General features: G+C 41.9%; 1 protein-coding gene across 1 annotated transcript in view; it reads left to right on the forward strand.

The window, feature by feature from the left end:
* Window positions 1–2,971: 2,971 nt before the first annotated feature.
* ZFHX3 (zinc finger homeobox 3) overlaps window positions 2,972–23,184 on the forward strand; it is a 381,355-nt gene continuing 361,142 nt past the window's right edge. Inside the window, exon 1 of the mRNA XM_075189119.1 lies at window positions 2,972–3,157. The gene's annotated coding sequence lies outside the window, so the exon portion shown is untranslated. The remainder of the gene's footprint in view (window positions 3,158–23,184) is intronic.

A 23,184-nucleotide genomic window follows, 5' to 3' on the forward strand; every position in this document is an offset into this window, starting at 1 on the left:
ACGCAGATCTGTGTGTTTTTCATATAAACAGGTTAATTTGCACAAAAGTTGTCACATGTGCTGTACAGTTTTGCACATTTGTAAATTTACTACCAGAAAAAAGCAGAGTAGAGTCTGGGTCTAGTGGGCAGGACGTGGGACCCTTAGGCTGGAGTTGGGGTCTTGGAGGAAGAGGTGACTCAGTATTGGAAAAGCCCTCTCACTCTTGGGCACCATATCGACCACATTCCCTGCATTTTCCTTATAGACATACTTGCCAACACTCCCGGAATACCCGGGAGACTCCCAAATTCTGGGTAGGTCTCCCAGACTCCGGGAGAGATGGCAATTCTCCCGCATCTGCCCACTTCCTAGTGAAGTGGGCAGATTTCAAGCCTCCATGATGCGATTCTCCGGGAATCACATCATTTTGGCCCGCCCCCCGTGTAAAAATTACACGTTTACGGGGCTATAATGACGCAATTTGCAGAGCCCCGCCCCCTCATGCCCACCTCTACTCCGAGTCTCCCGGAGGCCAGTCTTTAAAGGTTGGCAACTATGCTTAAACGGTGACCGCCGGGGGAAGTGTACAGTGATTTCTCTGTGTGTTAGCAGGGACTAGCGGGCCTGGGAGACAGGAAGCCATCTGGCCCCCTGGGCCGGTCCCATAGTGGGCTACCTTTAGCTGGCTCACCGGGTTACCTGCATTTAGTTAGCTTTAAAATGTCCCTATTATGCTGCTGGGCCGAGTCTTGACCCCCTGGCTAAAATTTGCCAGCCCTCCCCTGTGTGTCACCCTGTGCTTCCTCCTGCACTGGAGATAATACATAAATAGGGGACTCTGGTGGTCCGCAGGAGAGTTTAGAGCTTTGCCTCTCTAGTATTCTGCTGTCTGTGATGAGCTTCTTATCTCGCCTAATGCTTAGAATGACCCTACAGCAGCAACATACTGCAGCCGCAGTGAGAAATGTGCGTATTCTTTTAAGAAACAGATTTTCTCATTGTTCTGACTGATTCTCTGCTCTTATGCGCTTGGGTGGCTGAAAAATCCAGGCATCAGCAGAGGTTTTAATCTAAAGAGAATCTTCTATAAATAATAAACACAAAGACTTCCTATTAGTTATGTTAACACTCAAATAGGTCAGGTGCATTGTTTTAAATGTCATCTCAACAATGAGATGCATTCCCCAGGTACATCCTGTGATGTGAGCGTGCTGATTTTCTGGACATGCGATTGCAAATAAAAGCAAGCTCCATGTTTTACCATTTGCAAGATTTATATATAGACTTCAGCCTGGTGTTGTTTATCGTCAACCTGCTCAGTCCACAAGTCGCTTCTTGCAGTAAAACTTTCCTAATTTGTCTTGACGTTACATAAAAAACACACACACAAATGCTGACCTTGACCCGTCATTGTCTTGTACACTCTACACCTTCCATATTCTAACATTTTATGTGATTCACCAAAACATAGATGCACTACTTATCCTGGCTAGATTCTGTCTCTGCCTAAGCAGGCTCTGTTCTGTGTCACACGACTCGCTAGTAAAGAGTTTTATGGGGGGATAAACCCTGCAACTTAGGCCGGGTGCACACTGCAGAAAATGTCTCCCGATGCGATATCGTTAACGATTTTTCCAACGACTGAAAGTCGCGATCAGCAGCCGATTCATGTGTACACACTAGAAACGTTTTACACCATTTACCTGCAGACCTGTGCTCTCCATCTGTCACAAACATCGGCTGAAAAGATCGTGACTGTAAACTCAATGGAGATCTGCCTACGCCGCTGGTCGCGAGTGCGTATACTGTCATTAAGGAGAGCAAAGCAAAAAAAAGACGTAACTTTGCACCTGGGCAAAACCATGTTTCATTGGAGGGGGAGGTAAATTTAAAATGCGGGGACAAATTTATAGTTGGGATAGGTCATGTCCTAGATCAACTTTAAATTTCAGTGTAAAAATAAAACTATCAATTATTTGTGTGCTTCATGAAAAAACAACCAGTATTTAACTTATGTGTAAAATAATAAACTAATTTCCATCCCTTGCATTGTAACATGGTTTGTGCAGGATCAAATTTACACCCTTTTTTGCCTTGCTCTCCTTAATGACTCATCCCCGTAGTGTGCACCCAGCCTTAGAGTGTAGACAAACACACACATATGTAAAGATCGCCCTTATAAGCAACATGTTTAAAATTGTATGATTTGGTGTACAGCATTTGGGAGTATTGTAAAAACTGAGAGATCTCCCAGAAATGCAGGAGTCTCCCGGACATTCCGGGTGGGTAGGCAACTATGCGTTAAAGAAATGAATCTCTACAGACTGAAGTGTTTTTTACATTTCTGTCTCCATTACTGAAGTCATGTTGTCTTACCTGTCAGTCTTTGATTAAATCTTGGTCTCCATGAAAATGGCCACCTCCATAGGCATCAATATATGGACATCGGACACAATTTCTGAACTGTGTCATCATGACACTGATGGTGAAGCCAACCACGTCTTGTACTGGCTCAGCATCAGGGAGAATGTCAGACTCTTCAGGGAGTGAGGGAGATCACCCCTATTTCAGGGAGTCTCCCTGACATTCAGGGAGAGTTAGCAAATATGGGATTACTTAAGTGGGTAGCGGCACTGAGGAAGCTTTATAAGCAGGGGAGGGCTGGCAAATTTGTAGCCTGGGGGTCAATACTCGACTCAGCAGCCTATTAGGAACATTTTAAAGGAAAACAAAATTTGGGTGGCCCAGTGACCCAGCCCAAGGTAGCCCCCCTCCCCCCCCAACAGCACAAGCATATGTGATACCCTGCTGATGCACAGTCACACTCACCTATCATTCAGACTGTTAGTTCCTTGGTGGAGCTGATGGTGGCCATCTTTAAGTAGCCCATATGAAGATCTGGTGGCCATTTTGGGTGAGTCTTTATAGTAACAAGATTCCCCAGAATGCACTGAGAGGAAAAACAAACATTTGAAGCTGTGAGGATGGTGATCAGAAGAGAGGTGAGGAGACAGTCTAACAAGTGCTAGAGACAGAAAAGAGAGCAATAAGTTGGAAACAGAGTCACCTCAGTAAAGAGGACTCACTGGTGTCTGACACCCACAAGTTTCTACAAGGCCATTGTGACTGATGATTAAGAGAGGAAGAACTACTGCTCCCAGCACAGTCTGCAGGGGTGAGAAGTAAAACATCTATTTATTTATTTTTATTCACATATTTGCACTTCACCTCAGCTGTGAGCAGCCCCTATTCTACATAGACAGAGCAGAGAACTAGTAAGGATACTGTATAGAGCAAGTCCCATGTGTGCACCATAGGCATCTTTGCTAACAGCGCTGTAACATTGTAAGTTTGTAAGATTCCCTCATGGGATGGGAGGGGGGCGTGGTGACATTGTCGTGTCACCATAGCCCCGTCCCCACTATAAAGATCCGAAATTCACAGCATTGAATGGAGGGGGCAGGGCTTAATGGCATAAGCTCCGCCCCCTCCATTCACTGCCTTGAATTTCGGCAAATGCGGGAGGTTTGCCTACTCTTCCAGGAGTCCGTGAGGACTCCCCAAAATTCGGGAGTATGCCCCGATTATATATAGATAGTTAGCTATAGGTTATGCTGCCTGACTCAGTCAGGAAGTCTGACTGAGTCCCTTGTGGGACTCAGCAGTGCTGCCTAGGTAATACATTTCCAGCAAGTTACAGGCAAACCAAGTTTAAATACTGTGTTCAGAGGTTTATCTATATTCTGCTGTCACATAGATGATTGTTTGCACTGTTTAGAGTTATTTCTATCTTTATATGTGAGCTAAACAAAGTTTTTTATTGTGAATTTATTCCGTATTGGTACTACACTGGAAAAGACATTGTTTACATGTTAATGTTTATGATTGCATATTAAGGCCGACCGAATTGGACTCCTGCTTACACCCATGGACAGAGTTAATAAAACCAATGAAATGATTCAGCCTCTATCCTTAGTAACTTATCTATTATAATCTCTATCTACCAAGGCGCCAATCAAAACAGAGGAGGGGTGGGGTCAAGTCGGCACTAGGGCTGGGTCAACCGGGACCAGCCAATCAGAATGAAGGAGGGGCTGTGACTATGCTAGTTCGCCCCCCCTAAAAATAAAGTCGAGGTCTCGGTCCGCCCCTGCTTATACCGCCACTGTCCCCTGGGGAACCTATGTTCCCATGTACAGTAAACACTTTTTGTTTGCATGCAGGGGGAATACTGGCTTCTTTTGCATGTATCACTCAAGCAAACAGATAGCTTTATATTTACACTGCAAAATTAGATTTGAGCTAGGATACGGCCCACCCAACTTTAAATCTGTCCGCAAAGTTTTAAATTGACCCCCCTGCAGTGCAGTATGATTTTGCCAATTTGCAAAAAACTGTACCTTTATTGTCTAAATGAGGCCCTTAGAGAAAAAGGCCCTGATTCATCTTCGAACATAAGTCTATTTGCGCCGCCGTATCTTGTGTGAAAAAGCTCCACACGCGCCAGAGCGGGACTGACACCAGTGAAGGCAATTGTAGGCAATTTATGTCCGAACGCAACTGACGCTTACAAGTGCTTGTGACAGAAAGGGTGGAAAAGGGAGACAGACGTGGCGTGCCGAGATCGTGCTACACAGATCTGGCTGATTCACGTTCAGGGCATCTCGTACGTACGTGTTGTTTAGCCGTATCGTTTGCACCAGCTACAGGGCAGGTGTGAGTGCCGACTGATAGCGATGACTACACGTATGTATGCCACAACATGTGTTTGCAAATAACAGACACTATAAAAAAGCATTTTATGCACAGCACATATTAAGAACATCTTGATTTACGTATTTCATGTAAAAAAATATATATTTAATAAAATATATATATTTTATTAATGATTATAGTCATAGTATTAAGAGTTCCAAATTTATTTTCTAAAATATTTTTTTGCATACGTTCTTATGGGACTTTATATATGCACAAGTATGTGCATATCCTGCACTATGTTCGTCTGGGCACTTCTTTACATGCACCAGAGCAGTGGCGCAGGTAAAGAAGTGCCCCTGTACTATCCAGCAGCCGCGGCGGTGTATACAGCACTGCCGCGGACGCTTCTTTGACAGCGCCGCGGCTGCTGGATAGTACAGTGCCCGCGCATGCGCAGCAGCCTTCGCTTTTTTTTCTTGCTTTTTTTTTGGAGTGTACTTATACCAGATTTAAATGGATGTGTATGTAGAGACCTGCTTGTATGTGAATACGGGTGTACGGACATGCACGTTAAGTGCTTTTTTTTTTTTTTAAAGGCAAGTTGCGTTCAGGCCCTAAGTCTCCAATTTATTGCCCACTGGGTGCTTGAAAAGTGTATTAAATAATCTTTGGTGGATACGTTTCACGACTCCCAGGCCCGTTGGCTTTAGCAGAGCACAGTTTACTAAGTCACTCACTTTTGGTACTCGTTAAATGCTGTCTGTGAGCATCACAGTGAGTCTATTGTGACTCCTTCATCTCTCAATCATGATGAGTTTCTGCTTTGATATCCCAAGGACCTTCGCATTTTTAGCATTCTCCACCTTGGTAACAAATCGGTTGAAGTGAGTCTTAGGGGCTGATTAAGATTTTGGCGCAAATCCAGCTGCTGGGTATAAAATTTGCATCCGACAAAAAAAAAATGTTGTGCTGTTGTGTACTACTTGGTAATTATTTTGGCTTAGGGGTGCATTGAAAAAAAATTTGGAGACCCTAAGGGTCCCTTGAACTGAAAAAGTTTGGAATCCACTGGTCTAGGCTGGTTTTGGAACCCACCCCTGAGCTAGCAGGGTCGTTCACCGAGTGAGCAAGCAGTTAAAAGCACTCGCCCATGTTGTGGTGGAAGCTGAGGTCGTCTTTGGTGCGGGTATCGTACCCATTACAGTTCCTTATTATATTCAGCAAACAAGAGAAGTGGTACAATGCAGGTGATCAGCTATATGTAACAGTACCAGACAACTGTCAGTCAGTGATAGGCCAAGTGTGGTGGGCATCCATAGCCACTTGGACGAGGCTCTATCTGACAGCCATTGGGAAACCTTTTCAAATTAATTCCCAGCCATGTAGTTATTAATGGGAACAGATGTAAAGAAGGGTACATACTTCTATTATGAAAAGCACTTCTGGCACAGTTTTGTAACTCATATTACAGATGGACATTCCCTATAAGGAGTGAAAACGATATTAATTAAGGTCCCATTTATCTGTACTGTCTATTCTATGTTGGGGAAAATTATATTGGACGTTTAGATAACCCTAATCAGAAAGCAGAGATGAGTTATAATGTGCAGGGGAGATAGTCCTGTCCTAATGTTCTGCAGGAATATTCAACTACATATCAAGTCATCCTGCTGTAATGAGTGCGTGATACTCAGGTTATATGCACAGATTAGTGTGATGTCAGCTGCAAGAGGAATTCTCACAGGACCAATTTAGAGGAATAATTTAAAAGGTTATCTATTAGCGAGATTAACAATTAACGATGGTGGGACGGTCATTATGGTAGGTGCGCATTGATAAGTCCCAGGTTTTTCCTGATACGCCAATGGAAAGGTAATACTTTGATATTTATAACATCATTATATACGAGATGGTGAGAGATAGCCTCTTTTAATGATCACAGGAAAGTAAGAGACTAGTGACTATTTCTATCCCTGACTTTATTGGAGAAAATATGAGCTGCTGCAATATTAATTATCCAAGAAGACAAAATGGCTGCTTTCCCAGAGTTCCGTGCAGCCAGGTTGCCATGGTGACATTTTATGCCAGACATTTCAAAAACAATGATTTTAAGTTATTTTTTGGTCTCTGTACCTTAAGTTTTCGATAACTAAGCAGGAAATTTTCAGAGTCAATAGCCTGAAATATGCATTTTAAAGAACAAAATATAACATATTTTAGTATGACACATATCTATTGGTAGGGAAAGAATGATAGCACCATTTCACATGGAACCAGGATATAACAACTTCATATACTGTATGCTGCTGCCAGGGCCGGAATGGGACTAAAAATCAGCCCTGGCATTTAAAGCACACAGGCCCAGCTCTGTTCCAGATTAATAACAATTACAGTACATTCTGCAAAGCTCATTGTTATATGGTGTCCCGTGAGATATTAATGTATTACGTGCAGCTTGACTCTCTATTTGCAGAATAGGGTGCACCAGTATCAGATAATAGTATGCGCAGGACTGGCAAGAGAAATTTGGGGCTGGGGTACAGTGGAATTTTGCCCTCCCCCACCCCCACAGGTGCACAGGAAGAGAGATGTATACCGACGCGCAGCGGCGTCGGTGAAGGGGTGTGGTCGCATAATGTTGGGGGCGTGGTCAATATGTGGCGTGGCATAACAAATTGGGGGAGACTCAATTGCTGGTGATGTGATACACGGGTATCGCGCAGCCCACATTGCTGGCAATTACAGTAGAAATCTCTGCTTATTTTTCCTTGAGAGGAAAAATGAACAGTGATTTCTGTCAAATTTCAGCCGCAAAGTGTCTCGCGGATGTTCACTTTGCAGCTAATTGAATTCCCCCATTATGTATTAAAATGGTGTTACTGTCACCTACCGGTTATTGCAGCTTTCACAACCTGGTACAGAATTCTTGCATAGATCCTGGAATGTTGGGACCTGTTGGAAAATGTATATATGGAAAACCGAGCAATAAGTGAACATCGCACATGACACAGATCACACAGTAGAAAATACATACATTATAATAAAATATTACATTTATCACCAGCTACATAACGCCACCCCTCAGACACATCACGCCACATCCTGCATCACGCTACCCCCTGCCACATCACCCATCACACCACAATACCTCCCCCAGACAAATCACACCATGCCACCCCGCAGACAAATCAGGCTACCACCCAGTCACATTATCATGCCACCCCCAAGGCACATTATCATGCCACACAAGACATATTATAACCCCCCGAGACACATTATGACACCCCCCCAGCCGGCTGTACTTACCTATGCAGCTGACACCAGAGTAAAACAGAACGCCTTGCAGAGTGAGCAGGTAAGCTCTTAGTCTCGTGAGATTTGGAGCCCCAGGCCTGCTCTGCAGGCTGCTGGACAGTATATAATGACATTCGCTGTCACCACACACTGTCCGTGGACAGCTCCCCCCAGAGTTGGATTAAGGCTTTGGGGGGCCTGGGGCACTTAAGACAGGGGGCACTATGGTCTAAAATTAAGAGCATAGTATCATAATTCACAAAAGAGAGAGTTACTAAATTAATACACAATGTAGAAAAAATTTACCATTCAGTCGCTTATCAAAAATTATTAAAATCAGAATTTTGAGGTTCAGGTTCAGTTAGATGGCATCAATATTATTATTTATTATCGTAGATTTCTAAGGCACCACAGTGCTCCACAGAGCCATACAGTAGGGAAAATAGTACATTCATAAAACAGGGACATACTAGGCAGACTAAATAATTGAAGACTTGAAAACAAAGGGTATGGGGGACCCTGCTCATTAGAGAGGAACAAGAGGAGCGAGTGTTGTTCAGATTGGAGCTTATGACAGTTGTGAGGGTGCATTAGTGTGAATAGTGTTTTCGAGGATAAGGTCACCTCTAAAAAAAAAGATAGGTTTTCAGAGAGTGTCTAAAGATTTGAAGGCTGTGGGAAAGCTGGATTGAGCGTAGTAAGGAATTCCATAAGAGGGGAGCAGCACAAGAGAAGCCTTGTAGGCGGGAGTGAGAGGTGACATTGGACATGGTTGTACAGGGGAAAAATAGATACTGGGAAATGGTAGAAAAAGGTGAGGAGACACATGTGATAATAGGGGCAAAGAGAGACAGACACATAAAGGGGACGAAGGAAAGGACAGACACCCACAATGCGAAGACAAAGAGACACAAACACAAAGGGCATAGAGGTGGGGTTAGAGGGTGCACATCGTATGTATACAATAAGGCCGTGCACTGTCTATATATGGCATTGTGCAATCCTTTGGGCAGAGGAATGGAGGTGGTCCTGCTGGTGCCAGCTATGTGGTCACCCTGACTGACTGTGCCTTCAGCATCTAGTGTGTTTTACAGAACTGGCAGAGCCCCAGAAACAAAAATATCCATATAGCAGCCCTGGGAGGTAGTGCAGCTCTAACACCAACATTGTAAGACTATCACTAACCCCAGCTTACAAACAACCCTGACGGATTATACAGATCATATACAGCTTTAAATACCGGAGACCAATAACTTCACAATAATCAATATCAATAACAAGTTTATTCCGAAGTAAAGCAAAATAGATATAACTGTGTATTTCAATATCTCAATAGTTCAGTGCTAAATAACCATTATAAAAATGAGCTAATGCTACTATGCCTTAGTGTCTGCTCAGATATAAAAAGAATGCCATTTCCAGATGGTTTTTGTGCAGTATATTAAAGTCCTTTTTTTTTTTTAAGTTACCTTACCTGTTGTATGCTCCAGGCCTCCTCCTTCAGACACTGCAGGTCCTCAGCAGCATATAGCTCCACCCTGCCATGTACTTGGCACTGGAACGCCGGCTCCTTCACTTTTTAAAATTGGTGCCCAGTTCCTGGACCGTGCCCTCTGTAACTCTCTCCCCCCCACCCCACTCGCGGGAGCATGCGCGATTGCGGGTGCGCCACCTGCTGGTGAAAAAAAAAGTACTTTTTTTTTTTTTTTAAACACTGCTTGCCCCGGCCCATTTAGCCATCGGCCCTTCTGGCATTTGCCAGAAGTGCCAGATGGCCAGTCCGGCCCTGGCTGCTGCCCATCAGGTGCGAAATGTTCTTAATTTCAGTATCCTTAGCATATATTATGCAGTTTATACTGTAAATTAAAGTTCCACTACTAACTAAGAGCTAATTACCCCCCTTCTGTAATTCATCTCACAAAAATACAAGTTGGTTCCAGGGACTCTTGGAAGAACCATTTTATAAGGATTTTTTTAACATTTTAGGTGGTAGTACAGCTTTACTGTGATCTGTTTTTTCTAAAATAAATATGGGTGTGCTTTTATTAGATATAGGGGTGAGAAGTAGAAGGCTTAGTGACCTTAAGCGGACCTCAACGTCCCACTCTCACATACCATGACACTGAAATGTTGTGTGATGTGAACGTGAAATACTAACATCAACAAACAGAGGGGTGACCGTTCCATGATCACATTAAAGGGGCCTGAATGACTGCATTTGTAAGTAATATAAATGAATGACAGAATAGCCTGCCCCCTAGGCTTCCTGTGATCACCCTTCTGTGTTATCTAGCCTATGCCAAATTTGAGGGAACCCTGAAGTATGAGGTCCCCTAACAATGTCTATAAGTCCTTTGGTCGGTGAGGTTGAATCTTTTTCCATTTATTTATATAGCGCCACTAATTCCGCAGCGCTGTACAGAGAACTCACTCACATCAGTCCCTGCCCCATTGTAGCTTACAGTCTAAATTCCCTAATATACACACAGACAGACAGACTAGGGTCAATTTGTTAGCAGCCAATTAACCTACCAGTATGTTTTTGGAGTGTGGGAGGAAACCGGAGCACCCGGAGGAAACCCACGCAAACACAGGGAGAATATACAAACTCCACTGTTATTAGGAAGGAACAACCAATGTATGACCCCTTCAACAAATTAAAATCAACACCTCTACACAGAAAGTTACAGTCTGCCCTTCCTGATACTGGTAGGTGGTGGGGAGTAAGTGTAAGAAATTTAGGATCCCAGGAGGGGCAAATATGCTACACCTTGGGCATTGTACAATGGACAAGAAACCAGTAAGACCACTGCAAACCCCTGAAGCTCCCATCATATGACCATCACCAATTGGCTGGTGTTCACTGTAGGAAGAGCAGTCTCTGAGAGGCAACTGCATTGTGGAGTCAAAGAAGGTTGATTACTGTATGGACTTGGGTGTGTGGTGGCATTACAGGGGCACATTGGTGCCATTATAAGGCTGCATCTTGGCATTATGAAGCTATAAGGTGGTATGATGAGGCTGTATATTTTGGACATGGGACTGTCATTTGTTTAAAGTTTATTGGTTGGTAATGCCATGGAGTGTGGCATTACATCTATAGATTATTACTTTATATAAGCAGACCCATCAATATGGAATTTGCCATCAGTAAATATTAATGCCAACCTGCATGGTAATAAGTACTGGAGAAAAATATCATCCATTTTAATGAAAGTTTAGGGAAAAATAAACCATCTGAAATCTAGTATATATTTCACCTTTAAAGGGCCACTAAACCCCCAAAATTAAAATGTTCAGATATCAACCATGAAGTAATTCAATGTTATTCTGATATACTTCGGCAGCTCTTTCAGAAAAAGGTCAACTATTACTTCCTAATTGAAGCTCCTCTCATATATATATATATATATATATATATATATATATATATATATATATATATATAGAGCAATGTCCTTATGGGTTCTGACATAGGTTAAAAAGCTGAGAATGCAGTCATTTGAGCTGCTGTGATATTTCAGGCTCCACCCCTGGGTATGTATTAACCAATCCACCCTGGGCATTTCTGCAAAGCAAGTCTGTAAAGTTGTCAGTCATTGACTGCTTGGTGTGTTAGAGAAGAATCTCCTTCCCAGGGGCGGGCCTAGCCTTTTTTTTTTAGAGAGGGAGGGTTTGCATAGCCACACCCCTCCTTCACTCTGATTGGTTAGCCCTGCACACTCCTTCCTGATGATCGGACCTCTCGTCCACAATTTAATGGCATGAAGGTTGCTACTAGAGGGGGGGGAGCGATTGCCCAGATCACCTCCCCCTGGATCCACCAGTGCTCCCTGCTAACATAGCAACCTGCTGCAAAGGAGTGAAAAGGAGCGTGGTGGTTATTAAAATAAATAAATCTAATATATAAATGTCTAGTGGCGTGTGTTAGTCTGTCTGTGTGTGTGTGTGTGTGTGTGGAAAAAATAAAACCAAGCTGCAGCGCCACCTGCTGGGCGGAGTTATACACTGACCTACTAAATTCTTAGTGTGTGTGGGAAAAAAAATCAGAAAGGGCTGAAATTTGGTATACTAAGATGTTTTTAATTTGTTAATTTAATTTGTTAATTGTTAAAAGTGTTTATAAAGATTTTAAAAAAATATATATATATTTCTTGAAGGAGAAGTGACAGTGGGGAGTGGTTGGTGGTTGCCGGGAGTGACAGTGGGGAGTGGTTGGTGGTTGCCGGGGGTGACAGTGGGGAGTGGTTGGTGGTTGAGGCCTGGGCTATGGCCCAAATGCATGACAAGAACCTTTTTAACACCTTAAGTAGCTTGATTTGACTAGAATGCATGAGTATCATGCACGGGTTAACTTGTATGTATATATATATATATATATATATATATATATATTAATAACCACTGTCTATCTATCTATCTATCTATCTATCTATCTATCTATACTAATATTAAATACCAAATGTCAATACATCAATTGTTTTTCAGTTTCAAATGTCAGGGTTGATGCTATGAAAATTGAGTCACCTTTCCATACATTGATATCTGACAAATTAACAGGATGTAGGAGAACATAACTGTACTTGTGGGCGCATGAACAGGGCAGACGACAACATGCGAAAACCCTGTAACAAAGAGGAGAGACAGAGCCGTGAGCCCTTCTCAGATGCTGCAGGGTGTCTGCACGGGGCCAGGTAGCAGGAGTGTGATATTGTACCGTATACTGTATTGTTTCCTGGAGATGAGGTGCTCTGCACCGTCCTGTGTGTTAAGAGAACACTGTTTGATGAGACGCTAATCAGACGGCCTTTTTACTGATGCGGGATGAGTGATGAAAGGGGGTGAAATCTGGACTGTCTGGGGAGGAGGGAAAAAAGGAGTTAAAATGAGAAACAGAGGACCCCGCTGAGCTTTGGAGTACGTCTGTAGCAGCTTTTAGCAAATTATAGTCTCAGCAGTAGGTTCAGCAGGAAAAAAAAACCATAAAACCCCTCTGCCTTAAAAATATATGTATTTATGTATGAAGGAAGGAATTGTCAGTAGCTCCCTACTGCTGGTCCCCCTTAAAATCCCTTTTCCTTTCCTCGTCTCCAACATTTCCTTTGTATTGTCTTTTTTTTTTTATATATCTGACCTTTATATTAGTTTTCTCTATCTTCCTTCCTCTTTTAGTCACTCTCGTTCCTCCATAAACCCATTTATTTTATTCCTTACCACCCCCAACCCCCCCAGAAATTAGTGATTTGCGCCCCTGTGCAGGAAATGAGTGTATAAAATTGTGATAAAATGTTCCTGTGAAATTGCTTTTGAATTTTCGCCTTCAATTGCAGTGAAATGAAATTGTTTCGCTTTTCTTTTCTTTTTTTTTCCAGAGCTGTTTTGTTTTTGACCCCTTTTTGTGAAATCTCAAAGGAAACAAACATATTCTCATCTTTTATAGTAATCAAATTTATATGGCATCTCTCAGCCTCTTGAATTACTTATGCTAGAGTTGGTCAGCTCCGGGAAGATTTTAGCTGTTATTAATTTATTGTTTCAAAGTGAGGGGTTTTGACACAAGGTCCCCCCCACATATTCCTCGGGGAGATGAAACGAGGGGGGGAAAAAAAACAGGAAGCACTTTCTGCCATCATTTTCCACAAGTCTATTATATTAAGAAAAAAGATACTAGTATTTTGGTAAGGTAGCTGTTTATAACAATGTTGCTTTGAATTTGCAATTACAAAAACATATAACTTAACCTCTTCAGGTTCTAAAATACCTGTAACAGTGGAATATGGAATAAAGACATGTCTTTCATATCTCCCAACCCTTCTGATTTAATCCGGACAGTCCTGATTTTAGGGAACTGTCCCGTTGTCCCGCCCAGCGGGTGGGAACATTGAGGGAAGGGTGAATTCTAATGAGCAGCCTAGTGTTTTACAGCCTCTAAGGGTGTGGTCACACACCCATCATGATGTGGCCACGCCCTCTGCCCCGTTGTCCCGCCCAGTGGGTGGGAACATTGAGGGAAGGGTGAATTCTAATGAGCAGACTAGTGTTTTACAGCCTCTAAGAGCGTGGTCACACACTCATGATGATGTGGCCACGCCCCCTGTCCCATTGACGGAGACTTTCATATTGGGAGATATGGTCTACGGTATATCAAGCAATACGTTACAAGCTATGTCTGCTAAAAAGAATCAGAGAAAGAGGACTGGGAATATTGAGCCTGGGGGTCAAACACAAGTAAGAGGCCCAGGCGCCTCCTTCATTTAAATGATTGCCCATTAAAACAAATGGACATTGCCAAAACTTTGTGGGCCTGGTTTGTCTACTGGGGGTGTGCTTTTACACAGTCAATCAGATATATGGAAAATTGTTATTGCATATAGTTACAATGAGCCACAATACAGCCCCATCTGACCAATCAACGCAAAGCGTATTCTAGCGGTCTCTATACAATCCAGCGCATGCTGATAGATATAAAATGAAAGGAGCATTCTAGTGAAATATATAGAATGCGGAGGGTGCTCTGGTGACCTCTGTACATGCTGAGCATTCTAGTGATCACTATTCAATACAGAGCGTATTGTAGTAACTAATACAATGCAGAGGGCATACTGGTGATCATTATACAATACAATGAACGTCTTAGTGACCAATATACAATAGAGAGACCAGTTATATACAATACAGACAGCTCTCTAGTGATCACTACACAAAGCACAGGGCATACTAGTCTCCGCTACACAGTGTCATATACAAATCAGAGTGTACCTCCCAACCCTGCCCATATGCCACTGGACACCCACTTTTAGGTGGAGGTCCACCCATTTCTGCAGAAGCCCGGCCCCCATTGAGGTCTGTGATTTGGGACTATTCCACTAAAATCAGGACAGTTGGGAGGTATGAGGGGGCAGGTGCACACTTCTAGCACCAAAACGAAACTTATCCTGTACATACTTGAAAACATACAAATGGTGAACTCTCCAGTACTGTTATGTAGAGTAACTTCTATAATATAACTTCTAGAGGTTTTAAGTGCACATTTTGATGAAACTGGATACCCATCTACTACGTCAATGTGATCTCATTCGGATGGTTGCCTATACTAAAAATGTATTTCTATAAGACGGGACTTACATGTCTCTGGACCCTTGTTTTGTGCACTATAACATACTGACACTGTGATTGATGAATGCCCAGTGCTATTCACCTATCAGACTCCTCTGGTCCAGGGAATGCCCCTCTGCCAGCCTTGCCATCCTCTCTCTGCAGTTGGTGAATCACATGACTGCAAATAGTACATAAATGATAGATTTAACAGACACTTAACCTCCTTAAGCTAAAAATTACATCCAATACTCACATGCTACATGAAATACGTCCGGCATATCTGTATTGACCTAAAATTGTCTATTTAGTCATTTGTGATGACTGATAGGATATGTTGAATAGCTGCGGAAAATCATTATCAGGATGTAGGCATTAGCTAGAATTGTGAAACCACTTAGACATAGGGCAATATCTGGGGTCTTATTGCTCTATTGGCAGCTGTATTGATCAACGTGTAAATGTGCAATACAAACACTGTATTTATTGGAGAATGAAGTGTTTACATTGTGTCCCCACGATGGTAGAATCAATTCAGCTGGAATAGGTCAGGATTATGTAACAGACAGAGAGAGGTGAAGGGAGGAAAATAAGAAGAGTTGGTTACACCAAAGTATAAATACAAACTGCACATACGTAATATTGTAATAAATGAAGAATAAAAGAAATGGGGTCATGGACAGTTCAGATAGAAGGGATAAGGAAGGACGCTGTGAAACTAGTGAAGGGTCACAAGTGAACCTTTGTGGCTTCAGGCAATCATAGCAACGATTCAGAGCAAATACGGGGAACGTATCCTGTGAGCTTTGTATTCTCCAAAGTGGAACTGCCATTGTTACTCCAAATTGTGCTGGGCAACACATCGCCCTGGGGCCATATGCAGGATTCAAGTCGCTCTCTAGGATCTGATATCCTTCCATATCACCTCTTCATTGTAATCCTGAATTCATATCACTTAGGGTTATTATTATTTTTATTATTAACCCTTATATAACCTTTATTTATAGGGCTCTGCATGAGGTCCGCAGTTCCGTACAGAGATCAAACAACAAGACAGTACATGGTATAACAGTACAATACAGTAAAGCGTTATAACTCTCAACACAGCTACTGGTTTACAAGGGGTATATTAATCGCAGGCTGAAACCTGTGCCCATTAGTGTGGGCGCAACTAACAGGTTCATAGCCACCGAAAGAGGTGCAAAGGCAATGGAGGAGTGGAGTCCGGGCAGCACGGTGGCTCAGTGGTTAGCACGAGTTCGATTCCCGACCATGACCTTATCTGTGAGGAGTTTGTATGTTCTCCCCGTGTTTGCGTGGGTTACCTGCGGGTGCTCCCACATTTCAAAAACATACTGGTAGGTTAATTGGCTGCAATTATATTGACCCTAGTCTGTCTGTGTGTCTGTGTATTTGTCTGAGTTAGTAAATTTAGACTGTAAGCTCCAATGGGCCAGGGACTGATGTGAATGAGTTCTCTGTACAGAGCTGCGGAATTAGTGGCGCTATATAAATAAATGATAATGATGATGATGATAATGAGCCAATGGGCAGAGAGCCCAAGAAGGAGGTGAGCAGTTTAGCTGGTGAGCAAAGGTTATAGGTAATGAGAACAAGAGGGAAGAGTTCAAGCATAAAGACCTTTTAGCCATGTGGAAACTCTACGTTCCATTCGCGGTAGCGTGACTGGATCAGGCGGACGCGTGTTTCAGGGAAGGAGACGCATGTCTAGATGCTGAGGTCATACTGGTAAAACGGGTTGTGTGCAGTTAGCGTAGTGACTTCAATCCTTCCCCATAAGTTGGACCTTTAATAATTAATTACAACCAGGTCTTGAGGATTTTACATATTCTCTGTAGATACTTCATCAAATCCTTAGAAAATATTTTTTCTGCTCTCTTCTTGAGCTCCCAGCCGGTCATTCCAAGTACAAGGTCATTTTGAATTGGTAATAACTGCAAAGGATGAATATTCATATAGAATATTAATGGATACATTCACTGGTTTTTTTTGTCCCTGAAACTTTCTAGTTTCTTGAACTGGTTTAATGAATCATTAGAACCAGGTTTACCGCCTTCGAGAGCTTGCAGGTAAAACGCCACCTGTGTCCTAAATAGCCAATCACACTCATTAGAACCCCACGGCTTACGGCAACATCACAAACATATGCCGTCTAGTGATTGAAGTAATGTGTTGTCTTTGTCAAAGGACTCCCGGCTACTAGGAAAACCCAGACACTATACAAATCTGCGAACCCCGTTGGAGGCTGGGGTTTGCTGCATTCATACAAACATATGCTTTGCTATAAATCATTTATCTTAATATGAATCTGGGACTATCACAATTATACCCTGATCTATTCAATACTGAGTTTGTTTTAATGATTCTCTGGAACTTTTGCAACCAATTTGACTGCAGACAAAGAAAAACACAGAATATCAGTTGTATCTCTCTTGCTAATAGCACATTTGATTATAGTCCTTAAAAGCTTTTATTGAATTAATTTCCTTTTTTTTTTGTTTTGTCTATGAAACTCACTAAGGGCTCTCTTGCTGGTGTTTCTACCCCCTTTCGTTTGCAGCCATAGTTTTGTCCTAAATACTTTCTCATGGGGATACACTGCAACAATAGTTAAATGATCAATTTACATGCTGAATCTATATGCTGACATGCAAGGCTTTTATTGCTAGGGTAGAAATCAAATCATTGTCACCCAAAGCCCAAAGTGCTAATTATGTCTGATTAATGTATGATATCTGCACAGTCTGTCACACTGATGCACCTCAAATTATGGAAAATGATTGGAGAAACAGTCATGTTTTTTTGATGAAAATTATTGAATGTTTTCAGCTGTCGGTGTCTTTAAAGACTACACACACCTTGTGAGAGTTTTTATCTGACCACTGACTTAAAAATATAAGTATTGGAATCTTCAATATGTATTCTTTAACCTTTTGCACAATATTTCTTTAAAACAAAGAGCATTGTACGGATTGCAGGTAGTCCTTAGGAAATGAACGAAAAAGTGAGGCTGAGATGCAGTAGAGAAGAACATTGACAAAAAAAATAATAATTTGGGTACAAGTTTGGGTTGTTATGCCATCGTAGGGTCAAACCAGAAATTATAATGATATTCTATGCAGTAAATGAGTAGAATCCTCTATTCAAGCATAACTATATTTACAAGTAATTGATATTTGGTATTGGAAGCAGAAGACCTGTAGATCATGGTTGTCCAACCCGTGGCCCGCGGGCCGCATGCGGCCCAGCACGCCTGTAAATGTGGCCCAGCAGGAGTTTTGGTTGTGGCAAGGGGGCAGCGCTGGAAAAAAAAAATCCTGCAAAAAACCCCAAAAAAAAACTTACCTTGCGGTCGCGTCAGCTGGCGCTCCGGCTCCCTCCCTGGTCTCCTCCTCCGTGTGGCGCTCGCAGTGAATGTCGGGGGTGATGTCATCACACCCGACATCCATTGCGTAGCGCAGCACAGAGGAGTCACCCGCGCGATCAGCAGCAGGGAAAGATTATCCAGTATCTTATTGTTGTTACTCTGAATTTGGACTTTCTGCACCATTCAATTATGAACTAGCTGTGTTCTCTGTATGTATCTAATATAAATATTAAGAGATAATTGTATTTTTAATATTTTAAATGTGCAGTGCTGAGTAGGGTGAAAATATCACCCACTGTTACCCTCATCGGAGGCTGCTCCATGAGCCATTTTTCCCGCCACACTATCTTTAAATCTCTGTAGATTTCTATTAGTCCTCCTGATGCTACCTATATCCGTGACCATTTCAAACTGGTCAATAAAAAAAATGATTCATGGGTGCAGAAAGAGAGGAAAAAAAGTTTTTGGCATTTAATTCCCCGAACCCCACTAAGGGGCAGATGCAGGTAAGTTAAATTGTAGCTGGTAATGGGACTACTGCTTTAATCATGATTCTGCAACAGGTTTCCTAACTCTTACTAACTTCATTTCCAAGTAAGTTTAATATGTTAACTATGTTTTCTATGGTTTTTTCAATGATCAGCTATCGTTAGTGTTAGTGTATTTTATGTGTGGCACAAACCAACTCGTCATCTTCCAATGTGGCCCAGGGAAGCTAAAAGGTTGGACACCCCTGCTGTAGATGATTCAAGTTATTTGTGTCCTAAGTGTCCTCATTCGGGTTGGAACAATCATTGACATCACATGAATGGTCTGTATGAATTATTCAGTGTATAGTTTGAGAAATATTAACACCACTGTGACAGTTAAACAGAAAATGCCTCAGTAGTCTTTATCGTGGACTATAAAATATTCTTGGTGTAAGAGCTAGTGTCACTCCCCTCTGACAAAATAACGAGGAAGATGGATCATGCTCCAGGAGCGCCATGAGATTTTGGGAACTGGCCATATATTAAACAAATCTACATAAACAAATTAAAAGAATAAAGAACAAATTATGAACTATCAGTGTTCTGTAATCATTCCTTTTTTTTTTTCCTTTTATATATTTAAATTGTTATCAGTTTTATGACTGACTCCACTCAGTGATATTTGTTACGTGAAATATAATATTATTTGTCGTTGATGCTCCAAACCACCAGGCCCTCTAGCTGTTGTCCAAGGCATGCTGGGACTTCGGAAACCGCTTTACTCTATGGTAAACCATAACTCCCAGCTGTCCTGATTTAGGTGGGTCAAATCCAATTCTGGGGGACTGTTCGACCAGTCCCTATAGCCAGGACTCTGGGTGTTCATGGTGAGTGCGACAGTGGAAGAGGGGAGGGAAAGGGTTTGGGGATGGCCCACCATTTCAGAGGTGCTAGGCATGCCCTCTTTTGTGGCAAGACCTCGCCCACTCATGATGTGATCAGACCCCTACCATTAGGTTGCCACACAGTGCCTCTGATTCCAAAGATTGGAAAGTTGGTAGATATGTCTAAACTGTTGTGAAATATAATTGTGTTAACATGACCCTTTTTCTTAATAGTGAACTAGATATGGTGTTTATTTACAGATGTTTTTGGAGGGTGAGTTGGGAGAATCCAAAGATGTCAAACAGACCTGTGTGGGTGAATGCATTTTAGGCTAGATTACAAGCCTGTGTTAAGATGAGTAGGTGTTGGAAAGGGGAGAGAGGTTTAATCCTTGTAGTAAAACAGGAAAATCACTCTACTCTGGAGTTGTGCATGTGACAATCACCAGTATATTAGTCTTTACGGAAAATATAAGCCAAGCGTAATGTTATTTGTAAACAGTGTATATTTTTATTGGACAATAGTCATGTTTTGTTAAAGAGTATGTACAATTTTCAATTTCACTAGTTTTTAGATGAACCTTATATAAATGAATAAATACATAAATATTTTGGCTAAAGCAGGTCATCTCAATTTAAGGCATTTATCCAGTGTTCAAAGTGGGGGTGTATAGGGCAGTATGGCGTACCACCGTTTACACCCCCACTTTGAACACTAGATAAATGCCATTTCATTTTCCATACCGTCACTTCTAAATTTCCACTTCCACTCCTGCATTTATCTAGATGCTATGTGTGAGGTATCCTATATAAATATGGGATTTACAGGTTTCTGTATCCCACCCTTGCCATTAAATATTGTCTAATATGTAAAAAAAAATCCACCAGTACAGCTGGTGTCCAGAGGTGGTGCCAGCTTTTGACAACTTACTGGACCCTGTGGTTTATAATCTATTCTATGTCAGAAACCTGAATCTCAGGGACCATTATCAGTGCATGTTTTTCAGGTCTCCTTGCAGGATCGCGAGTGAAATAATTAGTACCACCTATGGATCTTTAAGTTGTGTCACTGAGTAATTAATACACCTATGATCCAACCGTGAGATGAGGAAAACATGGACTGTTAGGCACCCGATTTGAGAAACACTCTTCTAGAACATCATTTATATTTATTACATAATTGCTAGAAGTGTTTTATAGTTTTATGATTGAATAGATATACAATGCTGGGAATTGCACATACTAAGGGAGCCAGATTATTTTTCTGGCTGAGTGTCTACTAACACCCAGCGTCAGTGATCATTGGGCTCGGAGACAAGAGTCTGATTTGTGAATAGTTTGGTTCTCTTCCTGTTGCCAGTTATTTCGGCAGAGCACATTCTGTATTTGTCATCCATTATAACATTCAGTCTGCACCACTGACAATTAAAATCACATTACGCGAGTTACATTGATTAATATGGTAAAATATGGTGCACGTCTGTGAACATAGGGTGTAATCATCTCTTGTTGTTGTTGTGGTGCCGATGACAGCAATCCGTTCCTCTGTTTATTCTCCCTGTGCCAGAAACATTGCTTTTCTCTCAGTTGTGTGTGTGTAATTTAAATCCTGTTTGGATCCGTGCTCCATCCAGTCTATTAGAAAAAGCTGTTGGCTGTACGCATACCGCAGACAGCATTTTTTTTACGATTCACAAATTCCTCAGCCGGCTGGGACTGCGTTACGCACTTGTTATCTGACCCCAAGGGTTAAACCGGGTCAGACGCGGGTTTCTTTTCATAAAAATAAATTTATCTGCAGATCTCCATTGTTCGCCCGGGTCCAATGCATGAAATATTATTTATTTTTTTCCAATTTCTTTCTCCTCCTGTCAGCAGTCCCAGGACTTGGGAGGTCAGCCATTAGATTGGGCTCTCTCTGTCTTGCTGGGGCTGATTCCTGGTCTATTGGTGATGGATGGCCCAGTTTGAATTCTGACACGCTGCCTTACTTGAATGACCTGCAGAGGCACATGTCAGACGCTTATTTCATGGCTGTTTGCTGTATACGGAAAACACAGCACTTCTGGCTTTTCCATACAGGGAGATGAGAGCGAAAGAAGGAGCGAGCAATAATAAAAATGGTGTATTGTACATACAAAGCACTTGACCATTCCAAATAGATCATCACTTATGACTGTGCTATTATAATATACCCTCTAAGAGACTTATTTATCAATAGGTCCCCACTTGCAATGATAAAGCTGATTTGTTTTATCATCACAATATCTTCAGGGCATAAAAAAAATATTTAAAAACCTGTGCACATTAAAACAATGCTTTATTTATAAAACATAAAGAATTTTTTAATGGATTTCCTCTGTTATCGCCATAAACCGCTTACGGTGGACCTCATACCTTTACCATTTAACCTTTACCAGAGTTAACTTAACGAACTAGAATAACGACACAGAGACTTGCATTGGCGTTTGAAAGGTCAGGAATTTATTAAAGGCGAATCTGCTGGGAAAAATTGGTGGCCAAACTAATCAGACCAATCAGCCTCCAGGCCACACCTACCAGTTGTATATTCCGTCCAAACTAATTTGGACCCGACTAGGCGTAAAATGCCAAACTCCCCCATTTGGCATATTAGCTGAGGCCCGCCCGCCTAAGCGGAGCCCCCTAACCCCGAAGGGCTATTCTGACTAATTGCCCAATTCCTTTAAGGGAAGAGTGCCTACTACGCCTTAAATGTAACCAAATTGGCCGCTGATTGGGCTGCTTGCCGCCCCTTGCAAATTATAAATATGAAACACTTAGATGAAAATCAACAATTACTCACTCTTATTAGTAATAGGGAATGGGTGGGTGGGAAAACTCTCCAGACTGTAAGAGGAAGTAGAAAACTCTTCCTATATGTTATAAGCCTCTCTGAAAGGCTAAGCCCCTCCCCTTCCATCCTTCCTGATTGGATGACTCATTATTCACTACCACCCCCATAAGTTAACTCTTGCTATGCTTGAACTTTTCCATCTGCCTGCTCCCGCAGCGTTTATATCACCTCGGTCTAATTCCATCCCTCTGTTATATTTCTCAGATTGTGATAAACAGAACAGGTTTTGCGGAAGTACAAGTACAGACGCAATACATAGGCTTCTCCAAGCCAAAGGGTTACATGGGTGTTATTAATGGCAGTAATCCTTTGTTGTATTTAATATATTTAAAGAGCCAGCTGGAAACTTGAAGGATGAAATCGATCTCAATCATATAATAAATGATAAATTCAGCATTGGCATCTGTATATGCAACACACCACATTCAGCCAATTACCAAAATATGATTCATTTCTAGTCGATTTAAGTTGTAAAGAAAAATGTATCAAGTACACTTT

The sequence above is a fragment of the Mixophyes fleayi genome, chromosome 10 (assembly GCF_038048845.1).
Source record: "Mixophyes fleayi isolate aMixFle1 chromosome 10, aMixFle1.hap1, whole genome shotgun sequence".
Taxonomy (NCBI): domain Eukaryota; kingdom Metazoa; phylum Chordata; class Amphibia; order Anura; family Limnodynastidae; genus Mixophyes; species Mixophyes fleayi.